Genomic DNA, 20,329 nt, shown 5'->3' on the forward strand with positions numbered 1-20,329 from the left:
CCATCCATATGCTGTCTACAAGAGACTCATTTTGAACCTAAAGGTACATCCAGACTGAAAGTGAAGGGATGGAGATCCATCTTCCATACCAGCGGACCTCAAAAGAAAGCTGGGGTAGCAATTCTTATATCAGACAAATTAGATTTTAAACTAAAGTCTGTAATAAGAGACACAGAAGGACACTACATCATTCTTAAAGGGTCTATCAACAAGAAGATCTAACAATTGTAAATATCTATGCCCCCAACATGGGAGCAGCCATCTACATAAGCCAATTGTTAACCAAAATAAAGAGTCATATTGATAACAATACGTTAATTGTAGGAGACCTCAATACTCCACTCTCAGCAACGGACAGATCATCTAAGCAGAAAATCAACAAGGAAACAAGAGCTTTGAATGACACCCTGGACCACATGGACCTCATAGATATATACAGAACATTCCACCCTAAAACAACAGAATACTCATTCTTCTGGAGCACACATGGAACTTTCTCCAGAATAGACCACATACTGGGTCACAAATCAGGTCTCAACCGATACCAAAAGACTGAGATTATTCCCTGCATATTCTCAGACCACAATGCTCTAAAACTGGAACTCAATCACAAGAAAAAATCTGGCAGAAATTCAAACACTTGGAAGCTAAAGACCACTCTGCTCAAGAATGTTTGGGTCAACCAGGAAATCAAAAAAGAACTTAAACAATTCATGGAAACCAATGAGAACAAAAACACATCAGTCCAAAACCTATGGATACTGCAAAGGAGGTCCTAAGGGGGAAATACATAGCCATCCAAGCCTCACTCAAAAAAATAGAGAAATCCCGAATTCACGAACTAACTCTACACCTTAAAGAACTAGAGAAAAAGCAACAAACATTGCCTAAGCCATGCATTAGAAGAGAAATAATTAAAATTAGAGCAGAAATCAATGAATTAGAAACCAGAAACACAGTAGAGCAGATCAACGAAACTAGAAGCTGGTTCTTTGAAAGAATTAATAAGATCGATAAACCACTGGCCAGACTTATCCAAAAGAAAAGAGAAAGGACCCAAATTAATAAAATTATGTATGAATGGGGAGAGATCACGACTAACACCAAGGAAATAGAGACAATTATTAGAAATTATTATCAACAACTATATGCCAATAAACTGAGCAATCTGGATGAAATGGAGGCCTTCCTGGAAACCTATAAGCTGCCAAGACTGAAACAGGAAGAAATTGACAACCTGAATAGGCCAATAACCAGTAATGAGATTGAAGCAGTGATCAAAAACCTCCCAAAAAACAAGAGTCCAGGGCCTGATGGATTCCCTGGGGAATTCTACCAAACATTCAAAGAAGAAATAATACCTATTCTACTGAAGCTGTTTCAAAAAATAGAAACAGAAGGAAAACTTCCAAACTCATTCTGTGAGGCCAGCATTACCTTAATCCCCAAACCAGGCAAAGACCCCATCAAAAAGGAGAATTTCAGACTGATATCCCTGATGAATATGGATTCCAAAATCCTCAACAGAATCCTAGCTAATAGGATCCAACAATATATTAAAAGGATCATCCACCATGACCAAGTGGGATTTATCCCCGGGATGCAAGGGTGGTTCAACATTTGCAAATCAATCAATGTGATAGAACACATTAATAAGAGGAGGGAGAAGAACCATATGGTCCTCTCAATTGATGCAGAAAAAGCATTTGACAAAATACAACATCCTTTCCTGATTAAAACACTTCAGAGTATAGGGATAGAGGGAACATTCCTCAAGCTTATAAAATCCATCTATGAAAAACCCACAGCAAATATCATCCTCAATGGGAAAAAGCTGAGAGCCTTTCCCTTAAGATCAGGAACACGTCAAGGATGCCCACTCTCGCCACTATTGTTCAACATAATACTAGAAGTCCTAGCAACAGCAATCAGAAAACAAAAAGAAATAGAAGGTATTCAAATTGGCAAAGAAGAAGTCAAACTCTCTCTTTTCGCAGATGACATGATACTTTATGTGGAAAACCAAAAAGACTCCACCCCCAAATTACTAGAACTCATCCAGCAATTCAGTAATGTGGCAGGATACAAAATCAATGCACAGCAATCAGTTGCTTTCTTATACACTAATAACACAACTGTAGAAAGAGAAATTAGAGAAACGATTCCATTTACAATAGCACCAAAAACCATAAGACACCTCGGAATAAACCTAACCAAAGAGGTAAAGGATCTATACTCTAGGAACCACAAAACACTCATGAAAGAAATTGAAGAAGACACAAAAAGATGGAAAAATATTCCATGCTCATGGATCGGAAGAATAAACATTGTTAAAATGTCTATGCTACCCAGAGCAATCTATACCTTCAATGCCATCCCGATCAAAATTCCAATGACATTTTTCAAAGTGCTGGAACAAACAATCCTAAAATTTGTATGGAATCAGAAAAGACCCCGAATTGCCAAGGAAATATTGAAAAAGAAAAACAAAGCTGGGGGCCTCACGTTGCCTGATTTCAACCTATATTACAAAGCTGTGATCACTAAGACAGCATGGTACTGGCACAAAAACAGACATATAGACCAATGGAACAGAATAGAGAACCAAGATACGGACCCTCAACTCTATGGTCAAATAATCTTTGACAAAGCAGGAAAAAACATGCAATGGAAAAAAGACGGTCTCTTCAATAAATGGTGCTGGGAAAATTGGACAGCCACATGCAGAAGAATGAAACTCGACCATTCTCTAACACCATTCACACAGATAAACTCAAAGTGGATGAAAGACCTCAATGTGAGACAGGAATCCATCCAAATCCTAGAGGAGAACATAGGCAGTAACCTCTTTCACATCGCTCACAGCAACTTCTTTCAAGATACATCTCCAAAAGCTAGTGAAACAAAAGCAAAAATGAACTTCTGGGACTTCATCAAGATAAAAAGCTTCTGCACAGCAAAGGAAACAGTCATCAAAACAAAGAGGCAACTCACAGAATGGGAGAAGATATTTGCAAATGACACTACAATAAAGGGCTGGTATCCAAGATCTAAAAAGAACTTCTCAAACTCAACACCCAAAAAACAAATAATCAAGTCATAAGTGGGCAGAAGATATGAAAAGACACTTCTCTGAAGAAGACATACAAATGGCTAACAGACATATGAAAAAATGTTCATCATCATTAGCCATCAGGTTAATCCAAATCAAAACCACATTGAGATACCACCTTACACCAGTTAGAATGGCAAAAATGGATAGGGAAAGAAACAACAAATGTTGGAGAGGTTGTGGAGAAAGGGGAACCCTCTTACACTGTTGGTGGGAATGCAAGTTGGTACAGCCACTTTGGAAAACAGTGTGAAGGTGCCTCAGAAAGTTAAAAATAGAGCTACCCTCTGACCCAGCAATTGCACTCCTGGGTATTTACCCCAAAGACACAGATGTAGTGAAAAGAAGGGCCCTATGCACCCCAATGTTCATAGCAGCAATGTACACAATAGCCAGACTGTGGAAAGAGCCGAGATGCCCTTCCACAGATGAATGGATAGAGAAGATGTGGTCCATATATACAATGGAATATTACTCAGCCATCAGAAAGGATGAATACCCAACTTCTACATCAACATGGATGGGACTGGAGGAGATTATGCTAAGTGAAATAAGTGAAGCAGAGAAAGTCAATTATCATATAGTTTCTTTTTTTTTTTTTTTTAAAGATTTTATTTATTTATTTGACAGAGAGAGACACAGCGAGAGAGGGAACATAAGCAGGGGGAGTGGGAGAGGGAGAAGCAGGCTTCCCGCGGAGCAGGGATCCTGATGTGGGGCTCGATCCCAGGACCCTGTGATCATGACCTGAGCCGAAGGCAGACGCTTAACGACTGAGCCACCCAGGTGCCCCTCAATTATCATATAGTTTCACTTATTTGTCGAACATAAGGAATAGCATGGAGGACATTAGGAGAAGGAAGGGAAAAATTGGGGGGGGGGGAATTGGAGGGAGAGATGAACCATGAGACTCTGAGAAACAAACAGGGTTTTAGAAGGGAGGGGGGGAGGGGGGATTGGTTAGCCCGGTGATGAGTATTAAGGAGGGCACGTACTGCATGGAGCACTGGGTGTTATACGAAAAAAATGGATCGTGGATCACCACATCAAAAACCAATGATGTAGGGCGCCTGGGTGGCTCAGTTGGTTAAGTGGCTGCCTTTGGCTCAGGTCATGATCCCAGGGTCCCCGGGATCAGGCCCCGCATCGGGCTTCCTGCTTGGCGGGGAGCCTGCTTCTCCCTCTCCCTCTGCCTGCCTCTCTGCCTACTTGTTCTCTCTCTATCTCTCTGTCAAATAAATAAATAAAATCTTCAAAAAAAAAAAACCAATGATGTATTGTATGGTGACTAATGTAACAATAAAATTTTTAAAAAAAAGGAAACAACCAATAGGCTTTTTTTTTTAAGATTTTATTTATTTATTTATTTATTTATTTGAGAGAGAGAGAGAGAGAGCATGAGCAGGGGGAGGGGCAGAGGGAGAAGCAGACCCCCTGCTGAGCCCAACTCAGGGCTCGATCCCAGGACTCCGAGATCATGACTTGAGCGGAAGGCAGATGTTTAACCGACTGAGCCACCCAGGCGCCCCGCCCCATAAGCTTTTGATAGGTTCAGAGCCAAAGAGGACTATGTATAAATGGTTAACATGAGGCCTGGGTTCAATAACGGACTCGGGTTTCTATTTCCTTGGATACGACAAGTTCATATAAATGCAAAGAGTTGTATCTGAAAACCCTACTTGAAGTTCTGAGCCTGGGCTGGAAAATCAGACTGCTTCTCTGTTTCAGTGCCTCAGATCTTCAGGCAAGAGTGAGATGTTCCATTCTTATGGGTGATTTCTCATCATTATGCCTTTTTTAAATGAACAAAAGCAGTTTTCCCAGGTCTACAGTCTTAGGTGCCTGCATTAGGTTAGGGGTTGGGAAGACAAAGCTGAACAAGACATTCTGGAATCCTGGTGGGGAAGAAAGGCATGTTCACCAAGTGATCGTAATGCAGCTTGATGAGTGCAGGGGCAGATGGGAGAGACAAGTACATCAACCGCGGGAAACCAAAGATATTACAGGACAGCTGGCTTGAATCAGAATGGATGAATCAGAAGAAAGAGTGGCTCACTAGGTGAGGAAACAAGGAAGGCAAGCAGCTACAAGGCAGTGTGGGAAGTAACAGAACAGAAAACTAAATAAAGTGCAAGGAGCTCAACTCATTCTGCCTGACACGTCAGGGAAGGCTGATTCCTTACCAATACAGCATGCTCTGTGGGGCCCTCAGGCCACTGCAAATTCTTTTCCTCTTCATTTTTTTTTTAAGATTTTATTTATTTATTTAAGATAGAGAGAGCACGAGTTTGGGGCAGAGGAAGAAACAGGCTCCCCACTGAGCAGGGAGCCAGCACAGGGCTCGGTCCCAAGACCCTGGGATCATGACCTGAGCCAGAACCCTAGGCACCCCTCTTTTCCCCTTCTGAAAAGTCCTCTCAAACCCCAACCCTCACCCCAACCACCACTCTCCAGGTGCCAGCCTCGGGACCACAACTTCCAGTCTCAGCTGAAATATGTCCTCTGGGAAGTCTGATTCTTTTCAAAAATAATGACAGCAAAATAATAACAACAACAAATATTTACTGAGTCATTTCTACATGCCATGCATTGTGCCAGCCACTCTATCTACATCATCTCACTTAAGTAAATTATCACAAGAACCCAATGAAATAAATACTAGTCCTGCATTTTCTGGAGGTCACTTAAGCTTAGTTAAGTCATTTGTCCAAGTTTATTCAGTTCCAAAGTGGCACAACTTTGTGGATTTGAACTCAGTAAGTCTGATTCTTAAGACTTAACCTAGCATCTTAACCACGAAGCTTTTGCGCAGTGTTCTCCGGCTCATGCAAGCACACTTGACCACGTCTTTTGTCATGCCAACTCTGGATCTTTATGCAGCTGTGTTACGGCCTGAGCTTCTAGTTATTAATCACTTTTTTACATGCCTCACTCCTCCACAACATTGTGAGGTCTTGAGAGCAGGGTTTTAACTCAATATCCATCCCCAGTGCCCACAACTGCTATAGACACACAGTAGAAAATCAGCAAATGTTTGTGAATGAATGAATGGATAGATGGGCAAAAAAACATTTGTAGAGGACCCACTTTGTGAAACTCCACATGAGTCACTCTCAGGTATGTTGTCTGAGACTGAACTATGAAGGTTCATGTCATACTCAGGCAACAAGGAATACATGTCGATAGGTGGCCACAGTAGGAACTGGGCAAAAGAGTGGACAAGTTCCACTGTGAAGCCTACAGCACCACTCTCCTGTTGAGACGTGGTTCTGACATCCCTTCCTTATTCCTACCAAAAATCCCCCCAGCTGGGAGAAAAACACTGTTGGCCAGGACTGTTTGAAAGAAACATCCCCTTTCCTAATACCCCGCCCTCAATACACACACACGCACGCACGCACGTACGCACATACTCTCATGCCCTGGGGCGGGAGGTACCCCTTTTATGTTCACAGGAATATCCTAGCATCACTGCTGCTCTCCAGTCAGCTGCCCTCCCAAAATATAATCCCCACTCACACATGTGCATTTTTAACCCAAATCTTTCCACCCAGGATTCCAAATCTTGGTAACAAAATGGAAACAAGGAGAAACGCAGAAAAAGAAGCTTTTTGCTCCTGCAGTGTTCTCTCCGAGGATGTCTCTGCTCTAGGTTATGGGTGCTCTGTCTTTCTGCTGTTCTTTTCCTGCTTTAATTTAGGGCTCAGGGTTCTGATTGGATTAACGGCCAGGGCACTATGGAGAAGCCCTTGCTCAGCAGTATATGTCTGTCGCTTACAGGGACACTGTATCCCCATATGCCATGTCCTCTCCTGAGCTATCTATTGCTTCATATTTTATCCTCTGCACTAAAATTGGCCATCAGTTCACAGACCTCATTTTGCAGCACCTGTTGCATTAATAACTAGAAAATTCACTTCAGCCAAGGGCCAGACATTCACCAAGCACTGTTCTCATGCAGTAAATAATTAAGTAGCGAGAGTTATCTTTGCAGATTTCACTTTCCTGATATTATTAACTGCTGAATAGGGAAATGTCTGAAAATACATTTGTCTCTACAGGGTAAAAGAATGACATTACTTCATCGAAACAATTACACTACACTGATTCTAGAACATAAAAAAAAAGTGTATTAAATTGAATTCACAGAATATGGAAATCTATTTGAAAGATGACATGGAATTCTGCCTTGTCTTTCAGTGACAAAATATTTTATAAGGACAAGAAAAGTCTCTTCAAATCCTGATTTGTTTTCATGTAGAGAGTGTCATCCGATAAAAACAGAATAGCTTTGAAACCAGATGCATCTAAGTTCAAATCCTGTTTCTACCTTTGAGCAGTGGTGTGACCCTTAAGTAAATGACTTCACCTCTCTGAGCTCAGTTTCCTCACCTATAAAATGAGGATACTATTGACTCTCTTACAGGATGGTGGAGGAATGAAGAAGACAAGGTCCACAGAGTACCTCGTGGCATTCCTGTCACAAGGACGGTATCCGAGTGGGAACCCCTTTACACAGGAGATAACACATAGGAAAGACCACAAGGACCAAGGCACTGTTCCTCTCTTCATCAACTGTTCTTCCTGCCATCCTGCTTTCCACTTCCACCCCATGCCCTGCCAGCAAGCCTGGTAGAATGAGTGGCTGGCTCAGCATTAGAACCATAATCCTACCCTTCTCCAACCAGCATATCAAAATATGCCCAACTCAGTATCTATATTTATATCTATATCTATCTTTAATGATCTATCTAGATATAGATATATCAACTCAAATACAGATTTTACCACAAAGGAAGGCTCATTTTAACATATACCCAGGCTTAGAATTTGTTAACATTCTCTGGCCACTGAAGTAACCAATAGACACCATACTATATCACAACCCTTAAACGAATATTTTTAATACACCTTCTCCCTTATCTTTGCCAATTCAGAGCCCTGATTAAATTTCACCTCCATGCAGAATGCCTTGACTTCTTGAGCCTGGGTTGATTCTTCGTTTCTCTACAAGTTACTGCCTGTCACACAATCCAGTCTTTATTTGTGTTATCTGATGCCATATTTTTACCATATCTAACATATACTCAGGGCAGAATAAAATTTATTAAGTTTTAAATGTTTTCAACATTCCCTCTATGCCACTGACAGCTTTCTTCAATCTCTTCTCTGTTCTCTTCCTCTAAGACGAGACATAGTTGCAGACCAGCTCTGAGGCTTTTGAGATGGACAAACAGAAATAAAGGAGAAATGAGGAGACATACAAGAGCAGTGTAGGGAGACCCTTCTGGAGGGTTGGAGGAGATTTTCAGGGATGGCAAAGAGAAGGGAGTAGGGAATAGGTAATATGAGAGGAATGGATTGAAGGGAACTTTAAAGAGTTTTCTAGAGTGTCTGGGTACAATTGATAATATTCAAGAGTGTAAGTAGACAACTTGAGTTATTTTTTAATTCCTTTTGATGGCAAGGATTGTGTTCTTTGAAGCTCAGCTTTGCTCCCAAATGAACTATATGGGTTATGGCATAATAAGTCTTATTCTCCCTATCTTAACTATCAGGTTTATAAGTGCAGGGCTTTGTCTTTATTTTATTGTATTCTCTAAGCACCTAACACAGTACAGCACATGCTTCAAACTCTTTAATAACACTTTGTTCTCTTGACTTGATTCGCTTTGATATTGACCATCAAACCAAAAAGGACCTCAACTATCGTTTGGGCCAATTAATCTTCTATTCCCTTCCCAAATAGATGCTAGAGGTATTCTTAAACAGATAAGATTAAAAGGTGCTGCTCCAAATGAATCCTCGTCTCTTGGTCCAGGAATATGTCTAAAAGTAATCAGAGAACTTGCAGATATGACTGAATTATTTTTGGTGAACTTGAGGAACGCTACAGTGGAAAAGAGCTCCTGGAAAACTGGATACAGACAAGTGTCATTTGGATTTAAAAAAAGCGAAAGAACATGTATTCGTGGACTATAGAGCACTGAGTTTGACATTGGTCTGGAATGAGACTCCAGAACAATTTTTGTTAACTATGGCTTCTGAGTGCTTAGAAAAGGAAGTAGTAAACTCAGCATGAATTCACTAAGAATATATAAGAATATATAATAAATCTATATAATAAATATATTACATATACACACATATAATAAATACATATATGCATATATATATATATATATAATATACAACCTCATTTCCTACAGACAGAGTTGCTACACTGGGAGATCAGAGAAATAGAGTAGAAATTGTGCATCTAGATTTCAGAAGAGCTTTTGACAAGTTCTCTCATGATACCCTTGAGGGCAGATGGGGGGAAAGCAGCCTGAATGACATTAAATTGCACAGACTCATAGCCAATGGAATATTAGTACCCAAAAAGAACTAATGAGCCATCGTAAATTCAACAAAATATTTACATTCAACTAACAATTTGTTTCCAGCCTCTTATGCTAGCCCCTGTGTGAAGGGCTAGATCAACTGTACAGATAGAGAATGGAGGAAACCAGACTTGACAGCAGCAACTTTCAAATGATCCATTTGTGTGATTCAACTTTCAGAAAGCATCAATATAAACCTGAGATTATGTCAGACAAGTAAAGTGTCCAAAGTGAGTGAGGCAGTGCTTCTGCTCTTCTCTATGCAGATTGTGTTCATTTTGGGTTCTGTGCACTAAGAGACTCTGGATCGTATCCTGAAAAGAGTGATCAGGTTGATGAAAAACCATCAATAAAGTCATATGGAGAAGGCAGAATGAAATGTTGAACAGAGAGAACCCACAGCTACCTCGATGTCCTCCAAGAAGTAGAAGTGGGACAGAGCAGTAATTCCAGGTGGGCTTCCTTAAAAGCCATGGGTTTCCTATAAATGGAGATGCTCAAGTGTAGACTGGAACACAAATACAGAGAGTGGTTGAACCCATAACTTGTAACCTTAAGTGTTTCTTTCTTCATCATAGATTCTGTAATCTCCCAAAGCAGAAATTCTACAACCTCCCTTGGTTGTCTATTCCATGATTTAACTGTAAGCTGCTATACTTTTTCTATTTATTTTAAATCATGAAATATTTTTAAACATTTTTTAAAGTACAGAGAAAACTAAAACCGACACTCATAGACCCCCTACCCATGTTGATCTAATGTGAACTTTTTGCTATTTGGGCTTCAAACTATTTTTTAAGAAATAAATCATATAAATATAGTTGTATTTTGTTCTTCCCTACACAACGGGAGCATTATCTTAAAGATGGTGTGTGGGTGTACATACCCCAGCCACATGTTTGACTTATATGCTACGTGTGTATATTGGTAAAAAATTTGTATTATTGTAAGAAGACAAATATGAAAGAGTCCAGCTGCTGGAGGAGGTAGGAAACCCTCACAAAAGAGATGATACCTAGTCTGTTGAATGATGAGTATGAGTTATCCAGGCTTTCTAGGAAGAGGAGAGCATACCAGGCAGAGGAAACAGCTGTCTCAAACTCACAGAGCAGGCAAAGAGTTGGTAATTTCAAAAAACTGTAGGTATGTTTATTTTGCTTAAGAGAAGAGGGGAAAGGGGCGCCTGGGTGGCTCAGTCGTTAAGCATCTGCCTTCAGCTCAGGTCATGATCCCAGGGTCCTGGGATCGAGCCCCACATCGGGCTCCCTGCTCAGTGGGGAGCCTGCTTCTCCCTCTCCCACTCCCCCTGCTTGTGTTCCCTCTCTCGCTGTGTCTCTCTCTGTCAAATAAATAAATAAAATTAAAAAAAAAAAAAGAGGGGAAGTTGGGAGTGTGAGATGAAAATTGAGAAATCAATAAGCATCCAATTATGAAAGGCTTTATCCCAGAGAGGGCCAGTTAAGAATTTTCAGTATGGGAATGATAATGATTTATATGCATGTTAGAGATAAATCTGGTGGCGATGTGGTTAGAATGGGGTGGGGGAGGGGGGCATAAAGACGGAAAGCTGAGATTCAAGTTAACAGCTATTGAAAAAGTCCAAGAACAAGATGATGAAGCTTAAAATAAATCAGGATGAGAAAGTAAAAGTAAGAATATTTTTAATGTTGTGCGGTGCCTGGGTGGTTGAGTCGGTGGAGCTCCCGGCTCTTGGTTTCGGCTCAGGTCACTATCTCAGGGTTGTGAGATCACGCCCTGCGTAGGGTAGATCCTCTCCCTCAGCCCCTCTCCACCTCTCTCTCTTTCTCTCTCTCTCTCTGCCTCTCTTGCAAATAAATAAATAAAATCTTTAAAAATATATTTTTAATGTTGTGTGTACAAGGGTGTATTTTTAATAATAATGAGAGATAGTTAAAGAACTTAGTGATCCACTATATTTATAATTATATTTCAGGGTATTATTTGTAACATGACATATCTAAATCACTGTAATAGATTAATTATTAATAACATTATTAAATAAGATATAAAATAATAAAGCATAATATTTATGAAAATTGTGAAAAACTCTCAGATGACCATTGTACAAGGAATACCTTTTTGAGTTCTGTTTTTTAAGATACCCATTTAATTTTCAAAGAATTGTTTATAATACGATTCATCAGCAGTTTTATACAGTTGGTTCTTATGCATAACTTCAAAAAATAAGTTCTATCAAGTTTTACTTATAATGTAGAACTATAATTAAAAACATCACTTAATTAGTCCATCTCTTGTTGTTTGGCTTATTTCCTTTTCTTTCATTTGCCTTCATTCCCATAGAGAAGCGGGTATGGGGTAAAAAAAAAAAAAAAAATCATGAATTCTACTCTTATTCCATAAGGATAAAAATGGAAATTTGCTCTATCATCTCCTCGAAATAGCTCAAAAGAGTGCTCTAAAATATTTGGGTACTAGGACACAGATGTTCTCACATTCACAAACCAAACTGGATTTCCAGGAGCACTCATTTAATTCATTTGGTCAGTTCAGTCTATTTAGTTTTCAAAAGAATCCAGGTTGTTAATGATGTTGTTTTGAATTACATAACTCTAAAGTAATTAGTTATTTGACTTTTACCTTTAAGCCATTTAAATGTGTGCTAGATAGACAAAGGATAAATATGGAAGCTGTTTCTTTTCTTTTCCAGTTTTTTGGTTTTTTGTGTGTGTGTTTGTTGTTGTTGTTGTTGTTTTTTAACAGTTTAGAGCCAAGTAGAACAATGGGAGATCTTAGATGACTTCATTATCAAGAGGTATCAATTATGTAAATGAGCCTAATGGTAAATAAAGCAGCTCTTCCTTGCAAAGTTGTTACTTCCTCTGAGACGGTGATTATTGAATTTGAGCATGTATTAGAATCACCAGAGGGTTTGTTACAAAACAGACAGAAAACCCCTCCTAGACTTTTAGATTTAGTAGGTCTGGGATGAGACCTGATAATTTGCATTCCCAAGTTCCTAGGTCATGATGATGCTATAATCCAGAGACCATACTTGGAGAAGCACTGCTCTAGGAAGATTTCTCTGACCCCTGACACTGGACATATTGGTTCTCTATCAGCCTCGTTCCCCTCTGTTTTTCTCCCTCCTAGGGTTATCACTCTGAAGTATGATGGCTGACCAACACATCTAGCTCCTTTATAAGAACTTGAGCTACCTAAAACAAGTGTATGTCTAATTTAGGACTGCATCCCCCTGGGCACAGCACAGGATCTGGACGGCAGAAAGCAGTTGATGGTTAATAATTATGTGTTGAATGACACTTGATTGATCACTGAATAAATGAAAATGTAAGTTTTGAAGAAGAAAAAGATTATGTGTGCGTGTGTGTGTACACATATATATTTTTGTGATTTGAAGTACTGAGAGCAGTGACAAGGAAAATACTATGTATTCAGAGAAGACAATTTTAAAGAGGCAAGATATGTCTAACCCAAGAAAAAATAAAAAGTTAGGATTTGAAATTCACTTTACCGACTATAGTATATGATGGGAATAAAATATTTTAGAAAGATCATAGTAATACAAATGTACAAATGATTTCAACTTCGTCAGATATGCTCTCTGGCCCACAAATGCTTTTTAATACTCCATCCTGTGTAGCTGGTAAAACTGAGAATCACCCCAATTTACCTGCAGTACAGCCAAGGGCACACCAGAGATTAGAGACATCACCCACATCCTAAACAGGAAAAGAGAATTATAAGAAGAAAAAAATGGAAAAGACCTAGTAGGTCATTCAGTCCTAGTCTCTGGAGGAGTAGAAGATTAAATAAAGTTGCATAGAAAAATTATGGAAATATACTCAAGAAAACTTAAGACTCTCTGATCCTTTAATTTTTAGTGCCTCATGAAGTTCAAGGGTTTATTGTCAACTCATTGCTTAAACCCTTATTCATCAAAAGAAAAATATTCCCCACGATCTGCATTAGAAATGGAAATAAGAAAGGCAATGTAAAAAGTTGATCTTCATGGTATTAAATGACTCGCTATTTCCTGTGTTTGTGAATTTCTGGTTTGTAACTGTATTTACCCAAAATATTAAAATGACCTTCAGGCCAACCCCTTTACTTACAAGTAAAGGGGGGAAGAGAAATTTACTAGAAGTTGACCATTACAGAAATTACTTGCAAGTCATTTTTCTTTGATAGCTGCAGTTTCACTCATATTATCATCCTTTTCTGTTGACAAGTTTCCAAGATTTTAATCTTGGATTGAAAATGTTACCCTATCAGAAAGGGCTTATATTGTCAGGCACAGTGCCATCATGGAATGCAGAATCATATACGAGAGCGCTTGTTGTATTGAAAAATACACCATTGGTAGGAAAGGCATTTAAATGTTTAGTCTGCTCACTCATAAATCACTTTCAATGTGCTCAAGTTCTTAGACAACATATTGAAAGCTTTCTTATTTCCTTTATTATAGTAGTGTCATTTGCATTGCTGAACTTGCGGTTATGTTGGCAATTCCAGATAAACCCCTGCTTGGAGGGTTTATAACTCAGCGATTAAATTTCACTCTGGCTTGGAATTCAAAAGTAACATTTTTGTGAGTTGGTGGTGGTGGGTTTTTTTTTAACCTAAAGTATATCTGATATTTTAAGAAATGGTAAGATTGACAATGTGTGTTTACAAATGGAAGCGATTGGCCTAAAGCACACAAAACTAACATGGGCATTAGGAGACCTGGCCATGTCTATCTAAATTTGTACATTTGTTTGGCTGTTTTAGAAAACATATTCAAGGCATTTTAAAAATTTCTATTAACCTTACAGAAGATTGTTGCTGCTCTTTTTTTTTTTTTTTTTTTTTTTTTATAGTATGGAGAGTTTTCCTAAACCTTCTCAGTCAAAACATTTGAAACTCATTCAGATATCTATTTAACCTTGGGCATACATACACTCAATGCTTTCTTTTTTGTTGTCTTCTTATACAAAGGTAACACCAGTGTGTCTGTCTTCTACCTACCACCTGGAGTTGTTCTAGGCATGAAACAAGACATCAATAAGCTAAGACTTGAAAAAGAAGTATAGTTAGAGTACATTGACAGAAAGTCTTTGAAGTGAGGATGAAACTGAGTTGGAAATATGAAGCAATGGAGCATTTCTGAGAAACAGAATTTGAAAGAGATTCAGAATAACAAAAAGGAAATTAACCAAATGTTTATTGGGCCTGAAAGATAATCCTCAGCTGCTTCCAGATTGGAGAATGGGAGTCAGGCTCAGGGCTAGCTAAGGGAAGGGCTCTCTTAAAGGGCTTTCTAGAAGTTACCCTCCAACTCACTCCACCTTCATGAAAACCAGAGTACAGATTGACTTGCTTTGAAGATAAATGGATTAGCAGTAATAAACCTAAATATTTTTCTGTACTTGAGGAGAGAAATACATCTTGCATAAAGGGAGGTGTCTCTGTACAAAGGAGGAAAAATATTGTTCCCCAGGACTCACCTCTGTGTCTTGGCTCATACACACAAGAACTGTAGCTATAACTAAATTGGCTGAAATTTTCGCAACTTAATTCTAGGGCAAAGATTTGAGGAGTATCTAAGACCTGCAAATACCAGACTATGTATGTGTGAAAACCACAAGGCAACCCAGGAATTCCAGTGGACATGGAGACCATTTGGGTGGATTGCAATGTTCCCAGTACCTGTCTCCAGCATCAAGTACAGATGCCAATCTCAGAGGCTAGCTGTGGGAGGAGGAGACACCACCTTTCAGTAGTATAGCTTTACTCCAGCAATCTAAACAGATCTCTGATGTGGTGTGATTTACACTTTGGAAAGATCCTCCTGGATGCTATATGCCCCATTTGAGGTTGAGTGGAGATCTCCTGGAAACAGAGACATTGGTTAGGAGTCTCCTATAGAAGTTCAAGGGGGACATAATGAGAGCCTATATAAGAGAGTTGCAGTTGAAGTGAATTGGAGGTATAACTTCAGTGATATTTAGGGAAAAGAATTGACAGGAACTGGTGCCTGACTGGTTGTGGGATGGGGGTAAAGGAAAAGAGAGAATTAGGGAAAATTCTAAACCTGAGAGGTTAAAGTATCAGGGTTATCAATGAGTGCAAGTAGACAAAATAATACCGCACAGGTGAAGTTCAGTTCATCCCATAGCCGGGTGGAAACAAGGCTGAAAGAGAACTGTTAGATTAAGTTATACAGAGTTCACAGAGAAAGCATGACACCAAAATGAACACAGGGTCATAAGAGTCCCGCTGACACACCTACCCAGGCTTCTCTCTGTATTTGCTAGGAAAGTGACTACGGATCAAATACATAGGCTGTGGCAGTATTTATCAAAGATGTAGTAGGAGGCACGAGCACAAGGGTGAGGAAAAGAGTGGGAGGACTTTTAGAGTTCAGAAAGCCTAACCTTACTTCTGAAGCCCAACAGTCTCTACGATGAGTCTAGTCCCTACGACCGTGCCAAGCTACGTGGGAAAGAAGAACCACAGTGTGCTGTACCTTTGAAATGGCAATCTACTGTCAAGAAGCCCCAGGGAAATGCCCAGTACCTGAAAAAGGAGTTCCATTCCTAACATAATGTGTCTAGTTTAATGACTGGCCGGACAGTGGCACCCCTAAACAAAGAAGAGAAGACAGGAAGAGAAGCAGAACCGGATGGGGAGAAGAGTTTAGTTTGGAACATCGCTAATAACATAGCAATGACCATTAGGTGAGGAAAAGTACAGGATCAGAGCTCACGAGGGTGAAGAGGTCTGAGGACAAAGAAACCTCTCTCTTGTTTTGAGAGCCTCACAAAGCATAAGTATAATTTTGATAGATGATAGGTTTACAAAAATCTGTCTCTTTCCTCTGTCTTATAAAAAGTCAAAGACTTCTACCTGGGGGAGTAAAAAGGGCAACAGAGAACAAGGGGAAAACTCCATCCTGCCACACTAAGAAGTCAAGGTGAACGCATTCAGAGAAGGAACAAGGAACTTCTGTTTCCAGCAGATTCTCACCCCATCCACCTTGACTGTTTCCCTGAAGACAGTAAAGACTGCTGAACAAAAGTAACATCTATCAATGAGCTGGCAAAAAATTAAGAAATTCTCAGGGGCCAAAAGTTAAGTGAAAGAGGAAATCCAGGTAAACAGAGCACTTAAGGCAGCTGTCCCCCAAAGGGGAAGATAAATGGTAGAAAGCCATTTGTTGGGTTATTATTCCTTACATTCAACACTTATTTGGTAAACATGCATTCATGTTTACTCTGCTGGGTACTTTCAATGTGTCACTTCAGTGACCCTCTCTACCTTTCTCTAGGATGCTCTGTGCCCTGAGGAGGTTGGCCTTTGGGGACAGCATCTAACCACTGTTCTCCCTGTAGCTTCTGAGTTTGGCCATGGCAGCAGCGAGGGGGTGAGAGGAAGGAAATCAGGTTGGAGTAGGTATGTACTCCCCCAGGTCTTTCCCCACCAGGTAGTCCTGAGTGGGCTGAGTTCCTCTGCCAAAGACCACAACCCAGGTCAGGAGACCCTCCCCTATGGCTACCACCTTCTAATAAATGCTGTTTCCTACACTTTCAGGCCATTGTGTGGCACAGGGGTGGGCAATGATTCAAGGATGTTGTGGCCCCAGCAAGCTTTGTCACCCTTTGTTGTTTTCTCTGAACCCTGCTCACACCTTCGTAAATAGTCTCCCATTTACCCCCCTTAGTGACCCTATTTGACAGCATCATCTGTTTCCTTTCAGGCCCCTGACCAGTGTAACTATGCAATATATAGTGGAGAAAATTAGTTTTAGAAAGAGCAAGGAGAAGTGGCCAAAAGTCCCAAATACTGCAGAGATTGTGTAAGTTTGGGGCTGAGAAGGAGACAATGAACATGGTAATAAACAGGTAACTGGTGACCTTGATTAGTAGGGGAAGTTTTGCCTAACAGTGGGGTTGGAAGGCGTGTCTAGAGGAGGTGAGAAAATGGAGTCAATCATGGTATAGACTTTTTTTTTTCCAAGAAGTTTGGCAATGAAAGAAGGTACAAGACTGACTAGTACTTTGAGGTCAGAGAGCCAATATGTATACACACCACAACACACACACACACATACACCCATTTTTTCAATTTAGGGTTTGATAGAGAAAGAAAGAGATCAAGGCAGAATAGAGATTGCAAATCGAATTGCAAATTGTCAAAAAAAATAACTGGTAGACCTAGGTCCATGAAGAAACAGGAAGATATAGGTTCAAGGTGAGAGAAAAGTAAGAACATTTCTCCTCTAAAAGAAATAGAACAAATAAAAGCAAATAATGATAGAAATAAGTCTGGAGGTGAGAGGGATAGAAGTTTCAAGCATTTGTTCACGCCTGTCATGATCCTTCCCTTTTGACACAGGAACAGCAAGTTTTTCTTCTGAGGCAAGAAATGTGAAGCTAAAGGCTTGACAAAACTGGTAAGCTTTGGAATAAGCTACTGTGGGCACCAGAAGAGGTTGTTTCAGTTTTAATAAGTCATCTTTTTCAATTTACTATGGCCAATGTGTCTTCAATGAAGGGAGCTGGGGACAACTACTAGAATGTCCAACAGATGTGTTTTCTTAGCTTTCTGGGAGGGGATTTAGGTGAATTTCTATTGGTTTCTTTTGTTGGAGAGCTCTGAAGATAACTCAGGCTGTGTTAAATCTGACACGAGGACTACAAATATTCATCAGGCATTCTGGGAAACGGACCCAGAGCAAAAAGCAAAGGAACAGATGAGGGGATAGTGACAGGCGGGGGAAAAAATCCTAGCAACCAGCAAATAACATCATCCAAATTCATCCCATGGCTTAATAAGGATGCACAGAAAACTAGGTTTGATGAGGCTTGTGGCTTAATAAAATGTCTTTGAGGGTTCAAGAAACAATGTGTACAGAGCATTTGGTGTTCCTTCATCATCCAAAGCATGGAATTCATGAAAGCAACTCTTCTTTCTCCTAGGCGACAAGGTATTTATCACTTCGCTTACATCCTGAGACCCAATGAGAATAGCTCCATCCCGTTGCTCTGCCAACGCTTTCAAGTGAGAGAAGAGTTCAGACACCACTTTGTGTTTCTTATATTCCTCCTGTTGAAGTTGACCAAAATAGAAAAACTACCCACTAATGGCAGTAAAAGTCAACAATGTGAACAACTCTTAAAATGAGAAACATGCCATGATGTTCAAGCTCTTTAAATGCAAATGATGTGAGCCTCAAAAGTTGTGGTTAAATAACGTTTACACAAGTAAAGTCTCATTTTTTTAATGTGTCCATGTTATGCCAAATGCACTACATGGCAACTCCCTCTCTAAAGTGGGAAAAGACAGGGAGTGAGCTTGCAAAGCTTCAAGCCTCCACTCTTCCTGCCTACCTCTACCTAACCAGAGCAGTTGGCTTTTACATTTTGCAAATAGAGTCCTCCTGTAAGATTGCGTTTGAGCAAAGGATTTTACAGCCGAAAAATTTGAAAATCTGAAAATCACTGCACTGAAGGAACAATTTAAAGGAATCCTTTTGCAAACCCTCCCCTAAACCAATGAATTGTTTTCATCTCTTGTGCAAACATTTATTGAGTATCTTCTGTGTATGAGACTCTGTTCTTTGCATTGTGATGGGCATAAAGAAATTAAAGACAGAGGGGAAAGGGGGAAGGAGAAATAGAGATTAACTGGAGTGTGGTTCTTGAGGAGGATGAGCGTGATCCTGAGCACAGGAGGACTAGCCTTAGCTAGAGGAGTAAAGCCTTGTCCGCTACCATGAAAGAAAAGATACAAATGGTTTTATGGGGAGGAGGGTTGACCAGAGAGGGGCAAAGCTCAAAATATAAGGAAAGTCCTGCCTGGTGGCCAGTATTCCCCTCATGAGTAGTTCTGCTGCATTCATCCCACATTTCCACACAATGACCTACTATGTGCTAAGTGAGGGCTAGAGTGATGCAAAGACATAGGGCCGTGCCTCTGGAGCTCGCAATCTAGCTGAAGACGTGAGAGTAGATACGTGGCTGCAATTAAGACAGACTATGAGAAACCCCACATAAATGGGATAGAAAATAGATACTCTGTGGATACACAAGAAATCATTTTTGACCTAGCTGACCAGAAAAAGATCAAGAGAGAGATGAAATCTGCGCTAAGCTTTTGAGGAGGATTAGGTTTTCAACAGGTGGAGGCGGTGGGAGCTGACTGACACAGAAGAGTTCTGTTTGGTAACTTGGTGATGATCTTTGTGCATCATATACTATTGTAGCCTCTGCTACTTAAAATAAGGTACAGCTATCTTTCAAATGTTACCTCATTTAATCTTCACAATAATCTTGTAAGATAGACACTACTATCGCCAATTAACGGCAGGGAACACAATCGCAAGGAAGGAAAAGAAAATGCCCAATGACACATCCCTGACAAAGGGCAGAGCCAGGATTTGAATCTAGGTCCATCTGAGTTCAAAGTCCATGTTCTATCCTCAGTACCAGAGGGGCTCCTCAATGATTCCTTTCACCAGGCTTTTCCTGCCCTGATTTCCTGCTTCTCTCAACTCACCTGCACATGATCAGCAATCAAAACCTCTTTTTCAGAATAATTATATACTGCAAAGAGACCTTTATCATTACAGCAAAATTGTACTGAAGGGAAATGTATTTTCATTTAAACTTCAGCAGATTTCCATTTATATTAACCAGAGACAACCAACTGTTCAACTGAGGTCGCTATAGAGCCAGTTTCCATTAGGGCCATGATGTGGTTCCAAGGAGCTCAGGAATGTCCAAATGTGGTTGTGAACACCTTCAGGGAGTCCATGCCTTCCTCACTGGTGGATCCTCAGCACTTAACC

This window comes from Neomonachus schauinslandi, chromosome 13 (assembly GCF_002201575.2).
Source record: "Neomonachus schauinslandi chromosome 13, ASM220157v2, whole genome shotgun sequence".
Lineage (NCBI taxonomy): Eukaryota > Metazoa > Chordata > Mammalia > Carnivora > Phocidae > Neomonachus > Neomonachus schauinslandi.